Consider the following 19377-nt stretch of genomic DNA (forward strand, 5'->3'; position numbering starts at 1 on the left):
ATGAATCAATGCACTCAAGAGTCAATAAAAGTATTGTAAATGTCAAGTTAATAGCTAGCTGCAAAAGGCATATACATTTTAAAAGGAGAAGATGAACAATGCCCGTGTTGTAAAAGATGTGGGGTTGTTGGCAGGTCAGATTCTTTAAGTCCATTAATGTTCCTTACCCCATGTTGAAACTCAAGAGATATGAACATACAAGTTACTTCAGAAAGAAGAAGCATAATGTGACTGTCATTTTCGCAGCAAGGTCTTTAACAAATAGCTACTTTGGCTCAAAAGTACTCTAAGAGGCTAAGTCAAACACAAATAATATGAGGATAGGAATGATGTACATGAGAAACATACTATCATGAAATATAATGCTGGCTGTTAAAAACAACCACCTGACATCTGCAAATAACTTACATGCATAGGCATATAAACACATATGTTATAGTGTTGCACTGATTGTGGCAGTGTCAACAACAGCAGATATGTAACTCCAGAGCACAGCACTAGTAATGATGCTGTCCAGTCATTAATCACTGGCTCTAGAGAAAACAGAGAGTTCACTCATGGCAGAATCAGCCTGGCCCTGGGATGGAGATTAGAGGCCTAATGAAAGCAAAACAAAGCTGGACATGTGAAATTTATTGGCACATTTAGAAAAGCAGCCCCAGAAGGACACTGCCACCAATAATCATTTCAGAATCCCAGTCAAGTGCCGTTTCCTTGGCCAGACGCAATCTAGAGAGGGGATATTTGTGGAGTGGCTGAACAAACACTGATTTGCTGGTATCTCCATCTTTCCCAGCAGCTGGGAAGGCGGAGGGAAGGCAGGTCGCTGGTGTGCTGGCTGACGCCCCGCCTCACTGCAGTCGACTTCTGGGAACAACACTCTCTGTCCTCCTGGCTCCTCCTATGACCCAGTATGCTGTAGTACACTGCAGCTCACTATCTGCCGCCTCCGACCTCTTTCCTCTTTGTGCCACGCATCCCACTGGCTGCCTAGAGTTACCCACAAAGAGGTGGGATTACAGATTCCCATTTCACATAGTTTACAGCATTGCAAACATACACATGCTATTTTATTTTATTTACTTTTCATTTTGATAGTCATTCATAAGATTAAAGAGGTTAAAATGTTCGACATACAATGTTGTAAACATGTAATATAACCGGCCTAAATGTGACTTTTGTTGTGATTTGGCACTGTATACATAAAACTGAATAGAAAGTCTTTAAAAACTTTGTAAAATGTTTTAATTTAGAAATATAATACATGCAATATGATGCAAAATAATACACTGTTATTTAATTGCAAAGTTTTTGTAAATCTGTCCAAAATACAGGGGCATGAATCAAGATAAAAATGAAGATATTTGCCTCAATGGCATGTTGCCTAATGTGTACCACATGCAGCAGGCTGGGAGGAAGAGGAAATGGTTCTTGAAATGACCATTGTTCTAATTCAGAGCCAATCTGGAGATAATGACACCAACATCAATAGCAGACAGTCGATTCACGGATAACATCTTTTTCCCTTTCGTAGTGCTGTTATCAGCTCGGGGATTAACCATTTTGACGCAGGGGTTATGACCTTGTTGCTGTGATTGTTTATGATTTTAGTCCTTGAAGCTGTGGCTAAAAATCCATACGTCTAATTAATTCACGAGAACCGCATTCAAACACAGCCTGTGTGAAGAGGCTAGTTAAAGTTATGTGTGCCGAGCCACAAAGCTGCGTTTTATTCAATGAATAAACATGAGGACGTATAAAAATGTTATTATGCCTGACTAATATGGACAAATAATGCTGGCACACAAAGGAATCCAGTTACAATTTTGACAACATTTGGATGCAAGTTGAGTCTGTCAGGGTGAAACCAGTGAATGACTGGAATAGTATCCAGGTTTTTCAATCTGTTACATGTGCAGTAATTACAAGTCACATTTTGTAAAATCACTTCATTAGTTCCTTATTCACTGGTGTGATGTATGTGATCTATGTGTTGTCTTGACGGTCAGTTGCTAGCCTGTATTTGTTTCTCTGTGTACACTAAACTGGACTCCATGGTAACCACTAATTAAGGATGATTCCTACTTGTGCCCTTTGCCCTTGGTAATTTGACTTTTTCATCCTTATTCTCTCTGTGTGGTGTAATGCTACACTACCCCACTGAACACAGTTTAAATTATTCACCTATTCAAAATGGGCCTCTGGGTGCATGAGGCCTGACTGACCTCTAACCTTTGTGACAGGAATAGGTGTATTCCTCAATGAGGAGTGTTTGCTGGAGGTTGCTGTCTGTAGCTGTGTGAAAATGGTTGCAAAACCTCCTCGTCTTTGCTTTAGTTACAAGCAGATTGCTGTGGTTGCCCTAAATCTGCACGAAAGACAACATATTGTTTGCAAACACACCAAGCACTTTGCAAGCAGCTGTAAATCTTGAAAAGATGTTAAGATATTAAGAAGATTTGCCTCTAAAGGAAAGGTTTTGCCTTACCATCATAAACATAAAATGCACAGCTTTACTTCTCAGTTTGTGTTGTACATTTCAGTTTCACAACCGCTCAGTGTTTGCAGATAAAAGCAAAAGACTAAAGCAAATGCAAAGATGTTATCAGTGCAGCACAGTATATTTCTTTGCGGCAAATTTTACTTAGAAACTGTCAGCAACTTCCAACGACCAGGGGAATTGGGGACCAACAACCAGTGGCTACCAGCGGTCACTGATAGGTCCCTAAGCCTGTGTTGTTTAGGTCTAAGTTTAGCAGGTTAATCCTAAAATAAACTATTCCAAATAGGTCATGGTGAAATGATGAAACACAGATTTAAAAAAAGACAGTAAACTGGAAAAAAATTATTTTAGCCAAAAGTTTGGTTAATACAGCTATACAAAAAAGTGGCTCAAAAAATCACAAACCTGTGAAAGTGCATCAATTTTCAGTAAGACAAAGTGTTTATAAACAGAGAAAATTCAGGAGTGCAAACTACTCTTGCTCATTTAAAAAAGTCAAAAGTAAGAACTGTTTTTTGCAAACCATGCATGTTGTTTGGAGGCCAAATGGCACTGCACATGTACCCCAAAGCTTCATCCTAACTGTGAGGCATGAGCATCATGGTTAGGGACTGCAGAATGGCTGAGAAAAGCATGTTTTTGAAACAAATCCTAGTCTAGAATTTAACACAGCTGAGATTCTGGAGATGCCGTGGCAAGGCCTAAAAAGGGCTGCTCAATCAAGGCATTGTGCTACTCTTATAAGCAGCTATAGAAAACATCTTATTAAGGCATTTCTGCCAAAAGGATATTTTAATGAGTCATTACATTCCAGAGTTCATAATAAGTGGATACTCCCTGTGTTTAATAAAGACATGAAGAGTATAACTACTTGTTTGTTAAATTTTGACTGTCAATAATTATGACAATGATCAATAAGGAAGTGATGCAAAAATGTTTCCCAAAGGGTAAAAAAAAGAATTCTTTGGGATATAGAGTGGGGAGTAAAAGAAAAAAGGCCTTTATTTTTTTCTTTTTAAGCTGCTCTTTTTCTTGACCAAATTAAAAACATGGCCCAATTCCATGTCTGCTCATGATCATATGTCTGTGTGTATTTAATTGCTGCTTTGTCAAACAATTACAGCTGGACAACTACTGGTGTTGCACTGACCCAAAGGTCATTTTATTCAACACTGCAAAACAGTAAAATACTAAAAAAATGAACGTGACAGAATACCCATTGAGAACAGATAAAATTCTCCTGAAACAAAACGAGGGGGACTAACAGCCACTGGTGTATAAATGAATGTCGGTGTCTAAGCTCATATGTTTGTTTCTTGGCAGTGCACAGACTTGAAATACAGCAGGGTGCCACCGCTGACACACAGACACTTTGACCTGCAGGCTCTAATCCCTTTTGAAAAAGACCAAGCACCAACATCGGACCATATGTTTGGGGGAGCACAAGAACTCTCCTATGCTATTTTAAGTGGGCAAGAGAGATGAAAACATTTTGCCAGCCTCTCGTCCCCTGCAATCGGATCAGTCATCAAGTCATCCTGCGAGCAGAGATGAGAAATCTCAGAAGAAGAACAAGAACACACACACACGCATGCTGACACGTGCACACACGCACTCACACACACACACACACACACTTGCACTCATAGCACAATCAGGGACAGAAAAGTAAATTACATAAAGAAGACATATGTCATTCTGATTCCTCTCAAATTGTGGATTACTGCCCCTGATTAATCACTCTTTAATCTGAGTGCTGAATTTATGTCCCCCATCACAGAGAAATAAGCTTATTCCTCTCTAGTAAAGGACCATGATTATTTCTTTCTTCTCCCTGAGCTATTTTTAATTGCCCGAGGATTGCAACTCAATTATCTGTGTGTCAGATGATTATCTCCCGGTTTAATTTAATCTTCATTACGCCCAAGTCATATTTCAATTAAACAGGCTATCATAGCGTTAGCACGTACTGTACTTAAACCTGTTATTTCTTCAGTTAATATTGTGCTAAGAGCTACCGTGAAGGGTAACAGATGTCATGATTATGCACTTCCTCAACATATTTCACACTTGTCTGTGCTGGTGGTATGTCAAGACCTTAGTATGCAGTGATATTAATCTGATTGCAATATCCTTCAGATGCCATGTATAACAGTGCCACAATCTGCACAGGCCTCCAGTTAACGGCAAAACACAGAAAAGCACGAGTGAGCTAGGAGGAGGTTCAAGCACTGCTCGGCACACTTATAGCACCTCACCACTGTGACCTATTCTACTGTAAGAATCCAGCGTCATTTCTCTAAAATGCAAGGCAATTTCAAATAAATATAATGTTATATATATAATTTTTTAAGCAGAAGTGCACAAGCTGCCGTGCAGTGAGCATGATGCCTTTTTTTCATGTTTTGTTTTTTCTTTCTTTTTCCTGTCACCTTGTTATTTACAGTGATTGATTGTGATGTTTAGTACAAAGGATTACTGGGCTTTGCGCTGGATTAACTCAAATGTTTAGACAAGGTCAAATGCTATTGTAACAAAGTACAGTTGTGTTTTGAGATATTTTAGGGGCTTTACTAAAAGCTCAGTCACACCTGTTGCCGAAGACATTAAGCACCACTATTTGACTTTCATGCAATCAGTCAAGAAAAAAAGTTTAAATTCTGACTTCATCCACCACAGCACTGCCAACTGGAACCATGAACCACAAGTGCATTTAATTTGAGCTGTAGACATGCGCCCTATTACTGTTACAATCTCATATTTCTAAAATTCACATTTTATAAAGCAATTCCTGTATTCTGGCTTCAAATAAAACATTAAAAATTTGTAAAATAAAGCTAAGGTCCAAGAGCTTGTTTTAGAGCATGTGGCTGTGTGTGTGATTTTTGTATTCCTCTCTATTTCAGTAAGTGTCTTTTTAAAGAAATAGCAAGGACATAGTATTAACTCATAAACATTTATCATCTTTAAAAGATACGATGCTGGAATGTAATTGATTGAATGTTTCATTTTTATTTATGTCAGAATTATTACATTATTGGTCCTTGAACTCTTTCCACATTTTGGTTTTTGTCCCTCTTTGCAAGGTCTTCTTATCTTAGGAAAACAGCTTTCATCAAAGATCCTCTGTATCATTATTTATAATAAACAATGTTATCACAGCAGTTGGATCTGTAGTGACTCTTATCTGTCTTTACAGTATAAATTCTAGTTTTTCATTGAAAAGAATGAGAGCAAGAATATAAATGTTAGACAAACATAATTAGTGTTGTTGACTTGGAGATCTGTTATTCAGAGATGGATTATGGACAGAATCTGCTTTTTGTACAGCCTGATCTCCTCACAGATAATCCATGTATTTTTCTTCCAAGGATAAGAAATCCTAATCTCACAATAACACTGCTGCTGCAAAAAAAATATTATATGCAGCACAGTCATGCTGTATACTATATCACTTTATATGAGAAAACAACTGAACATACGATGTTTTTTCTGGGTTTTTTTTGTTTTGCCTTTGTTCCTCCGAAGGTTTTACTTTTGTGTGTGTGTGCAAACTTCACATTTTATGGAAATGTACCACTCCAAACTACTCAGAAAAGTTGAGCTATCTGGTCTTTAAACGCAATCAAGGAAAGCCAGCCAAGTATGTCTCCACATCTAACCCAGCATGATAATGCACTAACCCTGTTGCCAGTTCAATGAATCCAGACACTGGCTGCCTGAGTTTCCTCCTGCTAAGAAGGGAGAATAGATTACCAATAGCTCAGGCAGGGAGGCAAACAAACATACAAATAAGCTGCACTCAGTCGGAGAACGCCTAGCAATTAAAGCAAAATGCCTGTGATGCCCACCCGATAGGAAATGTGTGGGACACGCACCAAATGTGCAGAGCAGACCTGCCAACCGGCCCACATTGAACGGAAGAGCTCCGGGGCAGACTGTCAGACATGTAGGAAACATGCAACCTAAAATCTTGAATTAGTTATATCAGAAACCAAGGATGTGGTAAAGAGCTGAATGAAATTATTTAAAAAATCATATTATCAGATGAATCTATCGATAATAGCTGGACAGAGTGCTGGCCATGTTTTGAGGAACTATCTGAATCAAAAGAAAACTAAGAGACTCATGCTTGTCTTTGGCTAGTATAAAACAGCACCTGACCGATGCCCTGAAACAAAATTTACCAGCTAATGGATGCTGTGTGGTGTTCTAACTGAATCTGGGAAGTATTTGAAGTTGAGCTTGATAATCTCTGCAATCTCAAAGGGATATCCTGGCGACTAATTATTTTAGAATCAACAGTAATATGAATAATATGCGTGAGAGGCCTAGGGCACATTGGCTACACTGAACACTGTGTGCAGCACAACAGTGGGCGGAACACCCACACAGACACCTACACAAACACAGCACGTGCACACACACACACACACACACACACACACTTTTCCACAAACACGCAAGCAGTGTGTGGTTAAAAAAAAAAGAGTTATTTGCTTAGTCTGCTGATATTTACCAGAGCTGGGGGTGAGTAGATGACAGCTGAGAGTTAGCAGTGGAGGACAGGAAACACAATGAACTAATCTCATTTGCAGACAATAACGCTTGAATCCCAGAGTTCTGAAATCAGTGTTTACGTGTACATACGTGCTTCTTTGCATGAGTGGTGAAGCAGCGTGTCTGTTTGGTGTTTGTTGGTGTGGACAGACAGGACTGTATGTCTTCTCCCAAAGGAATGGACAAAGAGGTGGACGGGGGTGGGGGATTGGGGCTGGGCTGGGGGGGTGCTGCTGGTGAGTGGGCAGGGAGCAAAGGCAATCAGGGATTATTGCCACTGACAGGGCTGCACCTTGATGGGCTAGGTGCTGCATTGTTTGTCACCTAACCAACCTCAATCAATCAATCATCTCCCTCAGTCCGCATCACCAATCAATCAGCTTGGCGTTGCACCCACAGATGGTCCTTCTTTGCTTCACTGCCTGACTTGGGTTACAAGTGTCACAGCACCAAGTAAGACCCAAATCAGAGCATTTCAGACACTACTCAATATTAAGTTAGTAAGTGATGAATTTTAATGTGGTCCTGCTGGAATCTAATTGTAGGAAATGCTTTTTTTATTCATGTAATTTTTCTTTCATGACAAATGAATAGTGCAAAACCAGGTGCACCACAGCAGGTAATTACCCCTAGTGATAAACAATAATGGGAACTGCACTTTTCTAACAACACTTGGGTTAAATGTAATGTTTTATGTTTGCATGCTGTTTGCAGAGTGTCTTGGGCTTCCTCTGTTTCATCTTACATGTATTTTTGGTGAATATTTGCTTGTTAACTCCTAACACATGTACTGTAGCTCAGAGGCATTATTCAAACAAAGTCTGTGGAAAATCTTAGGAAATGGCTACAAGTCAAAGATACGTGTGATGGTAAGTTTCACCTCAAATGTTATCAGTGAGGGACTGAAAAAAAACAAATCCTTCCCACACCTTGCAAGAAAATTACTATCAATGTTACACATTTAATGAATAACACTTCTCTGAGGTAATTTTTACACAATGGTTGGCTTAGCAAACGAACTGTTGTATATTTAATTTGTTTGAAACAGACTGAGTCAGGATCTAAAAGCTGCACTATCTACTGCAGGCTGCAACTATCAAGTAACAGAACGTGCAAAGAAGTGTGATCGCTCAGAATAAAATTACGCTGCATTCACTCATCTAACTTTATATGTAACTGTGGAATTAACAACTATATTTCTTTTTCTGACTTTGTCCAGAATGGGTGCAAACATATTGAATGACCACCTCCACATTCTTTTTTGTTATTGATCATCTGCATGTAAGGTGTGTTTCATCTGATGATGGCTGCCTCTCTCCCAGAGCCCCAACTAGGGCTGATGTTTCTTTTTTCAGCACATTAGGTTGCAGCCTTAGGGATGCTGTGACCAGTGGATCAATGGCTCTCGCGCTCTTGTCACCATTCATTTGGAGTGAGCGAGCGCTGGCTCCAGTCCTCGTCTGCCGCTGGCCCTCCTTTCACCTGGCCTCCTCTCTCTCCCTGAGCTCCCCTGACAGCTGGCTGCCACAACCAGCAGCAGCCAGACAACAAGTCCTTGGGCTCCACGAACGCATACACGCCCTCCGCAAACACACACGACTTCACCGAGTGGCTGTGGTGCATCTGGATGCTGACGCCACACACACCCACTTTTTCTCTTGCTCACACTCCCCCTTCCCGACTGTTTCTCTACCCCCTTCTACTCGTCTGTCTCTGTTGCTCTCACTCTCTGTCTGGATTTTTCAGCCTCTTCCTCTGGTCTCTGGAGTCAGGAAGGAGCAGATCATCTAGTTGGAGGGGAACCAGCTGTGGGCCAGAGTGGCTCCGACATCAGCTTACACCCGTGATCCAACATGCAACCACTTCTCCTGCTGCTCCTCCTCTAGGTAGTTCTGACTCTATTCACATGACGAGATACAACCCAGTCCTCAAGTTAGAGCATTGAATAAGACAAAAAAAATTCAATGGGGAGTTTATTATCATTTATAAATCTTTCAAATGATCAAATATGATGTAGAAGAACAAAGTGCATTTAGAATACAAAATTAAGTTTTCAACTTCTGGTATGTGAAACCAAAGCAGATCAAGCTGCTTTTACTGCAACATTAAAACTGTTTACTATTCAGGAACAACAAGCACTCCTAAATATCCCCAGTAGTTATTGTGCCCTTGTGCTACAGAACATATTGCACTGTATGTAAAAATGAACAAACATCGGCTGGGCGTCAGCCATCGACGAGGAGGCTTGTTTTATCGCCTGTACTTTATTACAGTTTGCCATCTGCACAGAGGTATGTTAATAGCTAGCTGCGACTATTTACACATATGAAAAAGTACATCCATCTGCCATGTTCCGCCATTCTCACATGAATCAGTCCTGCCTTTCCCGACGAACAACTGCTGTTTATTCACAAGGTGACAGGCAGCACCAAAGCCTGGCGACACCTGCACCTTACATCCTGCCGTCTGACATATGTGAACCTCTCACACACACGTGCACGCACACACACACACACACACGCAGACGCTCACACACTGAAACATCTCACCTTGTCATGTCACACCCCCACTCCCGTAAGCAACCCACTCCATCACAATGATTTTCAAGGTTGCAATGCACAATATATTTTGGCCCCATCTACATTTGTGTTTGCCACTTTGTTTTGAGAGGATTCATATGCTGAGGTGCTCGTGTCAATGGAATCCATTAGTTCTAATCACTCAAAAAGAGATTATGAGGTTAATTTCTTATACAGTCATCTAGGTTAATGTCCTTTGCGAGGACCTGGCTTAACAATCTACCTGGTGACAAAGGCTGGCTGGGGACACCAGGTCATCTAAGGTAATTGCAAGATCCATAGAAATTACTGTCTTACAAAAATACAGTATACAGATTTGTTAAAATGTGACAGAGAAATGCCTTGAGGAGAAACTAAGATGCTTTTAACAGCAGCAATAATCAAATAATATATGGTTCTGCATTACTAGCTGTACTCTGCATCAAATTACAGCTTCCTTTTTGCTGTGCATATGATCAGATTATATTGGATAAATAATAACAATCCATATAAACTAAATATCAGCATGGAAGCCAAAAAATAAATCTTGATTATGCACACAGAAACATTCCTGGCTGCAGTGTGTGCAACATTATGCCATAAGTGTGGGCTAAATCACCCACTGTCAGAATGTATGGCCCTGCATCAGTCAACAACAGCAATAATCGCACTAATCGGTGGTTTCTGCAACACTAGCCACACAAGAAGAAAAATGATCTCAGACAGGCTGTTAAAAAACAAAAAGACGAGAAAGGAAGGTTTTCTTGGCCCAAAAGATTTAATAAAAACATTATTAACGTATAATAGCAAGTGTAATAACAAGTATAGCAAAGATCGGATACTTTTGGGCTTTAAAAAAAAACCAAAGCTATCTGACATCAACAAAACTCCTCATTTTTCTCTTACTACTACCTAGACCAAGAAATACATCATGTACTGCAGTAACCAAAGCCAGGTAGAGTACAGTGTGCTATGTCGGAGGTGAGGGAACATTAAGCATTAATCCCCACCTGACACTAATACTTGATGTATGATTGACCCTGAAGCAGGACACTGCACATTACAATCTGGGCCATATGGCAAGACATTAGCCCTTCAACCCTCCAGCAGGATAATCTCTCCATTCTGGCAATGCTTTTTCTTCACAGATTTCTTTGCACAATAATTGCATGACAGTATTAACGTACTGGGACAGATTTAGAATGCTCTGCGTCACTGGACAGAGGAGGGGCTTTTGCCAGAGGAAGTAAGAAAACATAATCTGTGATCAAGGAAGCTACACACACACCCTCAACAGGATTTACGTGTTAATGTTTTTATTTTTACATGTAAGTAATGAATTGGATTTGGTCATACAACAATTAAATACATTTTGTATTGCTTCTACAGCACAAATCATATTTCTGGAGTCCATTTCAATTCAGCTTTTCATTTCTTTTATCCTTTTCATGACATTTTTGTGCACCTACAATACATATCTGTGGAAATGGCAAAAATGTGACAGGCCGCAGTGGTCCAGGAATTCCAAATAAAACCACATGACTTTTTTCTAAGAGCTTTCAACCTTCTTAACGCTCCCAAACCATTCACCAAAAACAATACATGCATATCATGTATCGTGGCTATCATTCAAACACAACAAAAATGCAGGAATACACTCACCATCACCATCAAACTCCCCCCTAACCCTCCAACCATGAAACACTAGTCCTTCTCTACTGGAAAGAGGGTGAAACCTCAGCCCTCTTCTCTCCAAGCCCAGCTAGTAATGAACAAATTCACTGCACATTACTCTGGACTTGATCTCTAGCAAAATAGTGCTGGAACAAACAATTTGGTTTGTCAACACCTTTCTCTGGACTCCTCCATCAATGTCAGGGGTCCAAATTTAAACGGCAAAGTGCATTTGACTGCAGGACCCTGAGCTGATTAGACTTCCCAGCTCAGCGAATTGCTCCAGACAGCACGGCAGCTCTGATTGCTAACCCGGCTTGAAAATAGTCTCCGCTGCCCCGGATTAGCATGAATATTTTGATATAGATCGATAAGCAATCTCCACTCCATAAGAAATGCCAGCAGCCTTCATTTGGCTGATCAAAAGCACATCAGCCAGCGGGCGACAGCTGGCTATTGTTTTTCAGCCTCGGCAGTGTGGAGGGAGTGAATCCATGGGCGGGATCCACCAGCACGGCTCCACCACTCTGCCCACCTAATCGTGGAAACAATCACTGCTTCACAGGATCCCATCTCCCAGGGATGGACCCTTTAAATGAGGGAGGCAGAGGGTCCGACCGCAGGGGGACAGACTTCATTATGGTGGTGCTCTCAAACTGCTTGGCCACCAGGTGCTGCTGACCCGGAAGTAAAAGGCAAGGTCAGCAATCTATCTGTTTACCTTTTCTCCACCTAAAAACACATTTCATTGTATTAAACACTAGACTGGTATCAAGTTTGAGTGATCAACCTCGACTCTTTGCCAGCAGCAACAGAAAGGTTGCTGTTTCGTTTATTTATGTGTGTGTAAAAAAGAGTGGTGTATTTCCATAAAGTTGGTTTTAATTTTGTCAATGCAACACAGTCACAGCTGTACAAGACATGGAAACTTCATAGCTGTGCAGTTGGAATGAAAATGAAGGTTGAGCTCAATGATGGGTGTACTCCAACCAATGAGTGGTCTCTAATGGACACCAGAAGTTCTCTGGTTTCCCATTTTACACCAATTTCCAATGTATCCGTAATCTCTCATACATATTATGTTTGCTTGGTGCATTTTGTATATACCCCCAGAACATATGAACAGTCCTACTGGTGTGAGCCCATTATATGTTAGGAGCCACTTTCAGCTGCTCCCTGATTCACAAGAGGTCACACCGTGGGCAGCTCTACATGATTTATTTGGCAGACTTTTACACCAGTTTTCCGATCCTGGGAACAAACACGGAATCTTGCACTTGTTAGGCGAATGTGCAAATCACTACACTGTGGAGATGTTATGATATCAGAAGTGATCAGGAGATTTGGTGGAAAATAAAGCTTTAGATGAGTACAAGGTAAAAATACTTCTATCCTAATAACCATGTGCAAATAAAACAGCCACTCTTGAATATAAAGGTCTGTGTCTTGCATGTATTTTACAGCAGGGGCGGCTGGACTGATCATTCCCTTCACAACAGTAACCCCACTGATTTGCCAGACCCCATAAAAGGGTGCAGGTGTGACCCAAGCATTTAGCAGTTAACTAGTGTGGAGTGAGACCACACGCCACTGACAGACTGGAGGCTCCCACACGGGACCAATACGGGAGGCTGAAAAAACCAACGGAGGGAATAGTGCACCAATTGTAAATTGCAGATTTAATTCATTAGGAAGTGTCACTTTATTCTGGGGCAGCCTGAGCAGGCCGATTAAAAAGTGGTAATCAGGATTAATTAGGAGAATATATATGTGAGGATTAGCAGGCCTATCCCCAGCAGCTCTCTCTTCTGCCATGCATCTCTCTCTGCTCTTTATTCTTCTAACGCCCTCTCTCTCGCTCCCTCTCGCTCTGCCTGGTGAGAATTCAGCTGTACTTTCCTCTTTCTCACAGTCTTCTCTAACTGGCTCAACTATTCATCATTCATCAGTCTCTTGAACTACCTTTTTCTTTCTCTCTCATGACACGCATGGCTTCTGTTTCAACCTACCAAACACAACTGTTAGGGAAAATTAGGAGGTGACACTTAAACTCACAGGCTATCCACAGTTTCAGATTACTTGTGCTTTTAAATTATTCTGTCAAAAGAATATAACATTTTAAAAAGCTCACAAAGTCAGTAAATGAAAAAAGAAATGATTATCTTATATTTTGTCAGCGACTGCAAAAGTAAATCTGCGATTTCAGAATGCACAGCAAAGGCTGAAATTACATTATTTCATGATGCTTTGATATTGTTTTGGGTTAATTAAAAAAATTCCACTTTTTTCATGTTATTTATTTATTTATTTATTATTAATTTTTATAACAATACTTGAGTTTTGGAAAATTGAAGACCTTTAAGTCTGGCTTACAATTTATAACTATTTAATAACCTATTTGCTGTATTAATGACCTATTTATTTATTTATTTATTTGCAACACACAGTAAAAATAAAACCTTTAATGCTGCTGCAGGATGAACGCTGAATAGATGCAGAACAGATGCATAATGGGAGACTTTTACACTAACAACCACTTGATGTCATCACAAATTTCAGTAAGGCCCCCTCTGGCCAGATTTATTACTGAAATCTTCCAACTGCTGGTTTATCACAGTGTTTATATTATTACTTCAACATGTTTCAGTTAACATAACCTTGAATCACTGCAGTTCAAGTGCGAGGATGGGCTGTTTTGCTTGCGGTGCAGCCCCATCATTGATGTTAGCAGATGACGCATGCCCTGTTCCTTGGCACAGGCTCAGACCAAATCTTTCACCGTGCATGCCTCTCAAGTGCAGTCGGGGTAGCCCTTAACTTTTGAACATGAATTTAAATTCAACAAGCAGTCTTTATTTTTTATTTTAGTTCAATGAGAAAAGAATATGGCTGGCACCACATCTCACTGTTATAGCTATAATTTGGTAACACCAATTTGATTTTGATGCATATAATATGCATCACATGCTGTCCTATGGACTGGTTCACATTCAAGTCCAGTAAGTACAATGGAAAAAAAATTAAGTGATCAGACCACACAAGATGACCAAACAAAGCACTTACAAAAACAGTAAAAGTTTAAATGCATGAAAAAAAGTTGCCCATGTGATGTATAAGATTTGTAAATTCAATAAAAGTAATTTAAGATGTAAACAGTTGCTAATTTTAGCTGAAGACAGCAGAGCAAAAAGACTTAGACAGGCATTAAACAAGTCAGGAAGTGTCTAGTGGATGCAATCAACAGGGATACATTATAAGCAGTTTAGATATTTCCTCCTCATCCAATACTTACAAACACAGTTTACTTCACTGTGCAATTTAATGATTTCTGTAGATCTGAAAACAGGTTTGGGTGAAGCTGAGGACTTAAATAATAGCAGGAGAGGTATTGAACCTCTTCAAAGAAGATCAAATGCAGCTTTCATTAGTTTAGTACAGCGCCGGGGTGCATTGATGACTTGTCAGACAGTCTCCCCTTCAATACGCAGCGAGAGGCTCTAAAAATCATCCTTTTACTGAGCCCTCTCGGCTGTAAATTCAGCCCAGCTCAATAGTACCCTCCACCCCCCTCTAAACCTCCCTTATTTCTTACCATGGATTAACCCTATGCTGCTGATCAAACGGATGCTTCTCCGTGTATCTGCTCAGACCCAGACCTGTCCATCCATTAGCCACTCATAATGAAATCTTCAACTTATTATTATGGAAAAATCCATTGTTTGTCCACAGGTACCATATTTAGTGGGAGAGCATGATCTTCCGGAGGATTAAGGAAATGCTTCAGGGGGTTGTGCTGCTCTTCAGAGGGAAGGAGGAGGTGGGAGGGGGATATGGGGGTGGGAAAGGGGAGGGATGAGATTGCCTCACAAAATCAGGGGTCTTATGCACCTTTTGTGGGGTGAGACTGTTTCCAATTAAGACAGCATGAGCCACACAATATCACATTGTCACGCAGTAAACAGAGCTCCGCTTCCCACAGAAATAGGATTGCATCCCCCTTTAGGGGCTAATGACTGTGTCACTGTCCTATTTTCCTGCACTGTTTGAACAGTTTAATACAGACATAACCTGAACAAGCATCAAAGTGTGCTGAACTAGCATGCGATAGTGATCATATTTAGGCGCCGCGTTCAAGCGTTGACCTGTGCATGACTACAATCTTTACTCATTCTCATTGCATTAGCCTGCCTCTTTGTTTGAAGTGTACTTACAGTAAATATGATACATACACCAGGGCTAAAAGCTTTACATAAAACTGTCTTCAAAGAGCATATTAACCCATCTTTGTTTACAAGAGACGAGTCTGAGAAAAAAGACAATTTGGCACAATGGTCGTAAAATTCAGTTCTCTCCGTCTCACTGGCATGCACACGTACACACACTAGCACACACTCTGCAGACACAATGCAGACACGAGGCTAAATCACTTTGGATGGGAGTATTTAAGATGGAGTGTCACATTTCTGTGTAATAAATAGCAGAGATTGATTTGACCTCCCAGCCAGGTCCTGCAGTTTACTTATACACAAGTTGAGAAAAATGGAAGCTTTCACCCTCTGGGGATCTCTTAGAAGGATATCAGATAGCCTGTTGTGGGTTTAAGGCCACAACGATCTGGCCGTGTCAATATGGCTCTGCTATCAAGCGGCCTACCTCTCTACCTTCTCCTACAGCAACATGAGAGAAGAAAGCAGGCCTCAACCATCTCCAGCTGTTAACTCGGTTGTGGGTCCAGGATGAAGGAGGTGAGAAAGGTCAAAAGGTTTCTCTTACTGTTTCTTTTCAGACAACAGACCTTTTTGCATTACTTAGAGTTTCCCATCATTCTTTTGCCATAGAGGGCAAGAGAGCATACATTCATATAAGCAAGCAGGCCAAGTCAAAGCAACTATAATGAAAGGTACATAGAGTGAGCTCTTTGGTGAATTTTCCAAAGAATAATCTTAAACAAATCTCAGGAGCTGCCCTAAGGCTGGGAAATGAGAGAAGATACCAGCAGGTGTAAAGTAAGATCCTAATTTGGAGCACATCACCAGAAGGCAAATCGCTTCTCCCCCTTCTACTGCACATATCTGCAACCTTAAACAGGGGGCGGTGTCTCTGTGAGTATTTACAGTGACATAAGGGGAGGAAATTGTCTGAGACACAGGGCAAAAATGAATGTACGTCTGGAACCCAGGTGTAGGACACAGCTCGTGAAAGACACTGTCGAAAATATTGCATACACTATACTATATATACCTACAGTCTTTAATCAGTTATACACATATGAAGGCCTTGCCCCAAAATATTGTTGGTATTTGATTTGACCTAACAGAAAGCAAGACAGAGAAAGCGTTCCACCTCAACATAATCAAAACTACACAGAAGCTGTTCCCAGACAGCAACATGTGGTGCCCATAAACCCCACATCCTATTCGCAGTAATTATATTGCAAGAGCCACATGAATTATCATTGACGCAACATGTAATGACAACATCTTCAAAATGTCTTCCGCACGAAGGAGGAGCTACCGACTCAGATGACTTGCGTTTCCTTTACAGTATTATTGTTTCATGAATGCTATAGACATGGGATTACACCTATGATGTCTCTGTTCACACTTAACCTCCACAATCCCACTCCCAACAGAATACATACCTGGATATGCACTTCAGCAGGATATATACAACAGAAAAATGCAGTCACACAAAATGCCAAAAGTATTAACTTTCTGCTCTGCAACTCAAGATGATTACAGCATCATTATCAGGGAACTAAGCAAGTGTCTTTCATTTTGAGTGTAGTTTACACACCGTTAGCACTGTCGGAAATGCTGGAATGCTGTGAATACGTTACTCGCTATTGACTTCCCAACTTGCTCTCCTCCCAGCCCTGCAGAAGGGAAACCAGCCAGTGATGAACGATGGCAGCACAGTCAATGAAAAATCAACTGGAAAGCACAAAGCTCTTAATGCCCAGCCATATTGGCTGCTGACGGGACCAAATAACATCAGCATAGCACTTACAGAGACCAATCATACATTTCCACCAGCAACGACACAGGATCTGGACCGCAATAAATTCTTTCCCCTGATTAAACAGTAAATTCTGCATGCCTATCAGGGTCCCATTAAGTGGGGGGGCCGCTTTCAAAAACATCATTAATCAAGCGCGAGATATGGCGCGAAATATCAGTCATCGATTGTAACTGCTTATGACAGTTTACACAGCTTTATATCTGCAGGCAGTGCTCGCTGATCTATCAATTACCGGCAGCCCTTACCGCATGCTAATTGTGCATTTTCCCCTCTAATGCATTTGCACTGTTATCTTATAGGCTAATGAAACCAAACAAATCAATAAATATAAATTATACATGCAAAGATGTACTGCTGTGAACATAAAGCCTCTAATTAATTGCAGTTGATTAATTTATATACTTTAATTATCTCTCCTGCCTGCAGATGGCATAAATATCTGGACAATCTGCTTATTGCTATGTCAGTCATAAAACGGCAGACGCAGTGAAACTGTTAGGCGAGGCTAGCTTTGTCACTGGAAAACACACAGTTGCTGACATAAAAAAGCCCTGCCTCTGAATAATTTAAAAAGAGCAAATTGCCAGACAATGCACAGCTCAAGACTTATAATTTCTTTGCTGGTTTGTTATGGTAAGTAGTATGTCCATTTTGTATGAGCACAGGAAAACTTACCACTATATTTTCAGTTACCGTTCTTTATGTCCAACCCCCAAATGGTTTGCAATTTAAGCAATTTCTCTGTACAAATTTCAGCAAAGCCTTTTTGGGCAAAGCGAAACCCTGTTGGTACTGATATTTACGGTGCACTGCTCTACAGAACTTCAAGCAATTAAGTTTTAATTAAGTCACATTATTGAAAACAGCTCTGACGTGCTTGTGTGTAAGCTTTGGAAGCATTCTTCATTTAAACCAATTGCTACACAGCCACAACAACCTTGTGAGAAAATCAGGCTGTCCATGCCTTTTAGACCAGTTTAATGAACACCATAGGACAGTATTACTTGCAGCTAGTGAAGAAACACGATTCATGGCCATGGTGCAGTTTCAATACAACATATGCAGTGCAACCAGGGTGAAAAGCAGCGATATGATCCTGCTATGTACTGCAACAAGCAGAAAGTTAAGAATGAAGTGGAGTTGGACCAATAACTTGCCTTCCAAGGGTGCACAAGGGGAAAGATAGTGAGGCTTCTGGGGGTTTACATCTTGATGCTGCTAATGAGGGTGTTTTTAGTATAATTACCCCAACAGGGTGCTTGGCAGCATAATTACCAGAAAGACATTACAGAGGAACATTAGTGTGTCCAGGTACAGTAAATATGTCACGATAGAAGGTGACAAGGTCTGCTTTTTATCTTAAGGAGGCTTTTTCCAAAAAAGCTGTTATTTTCACACATGTGCCAAACAAAAATCCGAGTTTCATTATACTTACGACAATAACAGGTTCCCTGTAAATGTATCAAATGTAAAGATTACAAAATGTAAAAGTGCAGAATGCGTGTGAACATTTCAATTCTCAGTGTGGTCTCTCCTGTAGCTGAATGTGTGGGGCCCTTTTTTCTACAAAATGCCAGAGTCAAGTGGGAGTCCAAACAGTCAAGTTTATATGGCTGAGACCCAAACTCCAGCAAATCAGCTGCCCACAGTTGAATGTTCTTTATGAAGTAAGTGAATACCTGGCAGGGATGTCTAGCACTTTTGTGTAGGCGACTCCAGACATATAGTTTAGATCACATAAATGCCACAATGCCTGTAAAAACACCTGGACTTTTTGGCCCTGACTTCAAACATTGCCTTTGCACTCTTTTTACCTTCGCAGATCTTTTATGTGGTCAGGTTGCAGAAAAAAATAATATCATCCCATTAAAGCTAAATGTGTGACATCTGAAATGAGAAGAAGGTTGTTACATGAACACTTCTTGCAGATGTGGGTCAGTCCTTTCTTATGGTCCAGTCAAGTCTGTACTGTATTATTATCATTGTTATACGGAGTGATCGAGGTACTAAACTGCAGCTGGTGTGGATTGTCTGACTTAATATAAATAGTCATGTCATAAT

At 40.5% G+C, this 19377-nt stretch overlaps 1 long non-coding RNA gene across 1 annotated transcript in view; it reads right to left on the reverse strand.

Moving 5' to 3' along the window:
- Nucleotides 1–894: 894 nt before the first annotated feature.
- LOC102205221 (uncharacterized) overlaps nt 895–19377 on the reverse strand; it is a 59939-nt gene continuing 41456 nt past the window's right edge. Inside the window, exon 3 of the long non-coding RNA XR_001290310.1 lies at nt 895–990. This is a non-coding gene — a long non-coding RNA (uncharacterized LOC102205221). The remainder of the gene's footprint in view (nt 991–19377) is intronic.

This window comes from Pundamilia nyererei, unplaced genomic scaffold (assembly GCF_000239375.1).
Source record: "Pundamilia nyererei isolate P.nyererei 1_Seehausen unplaced genomic scaffold, PunNye1.0 scaffold00025, whole genome shotgun sequence".
NCBI classification, from domain to species: Eukaryota; Metazoa; Chordata; class Actinopteri; order Cichliformes; family Cichlidae; genus Pundamilia; species Pundamilia nyererei.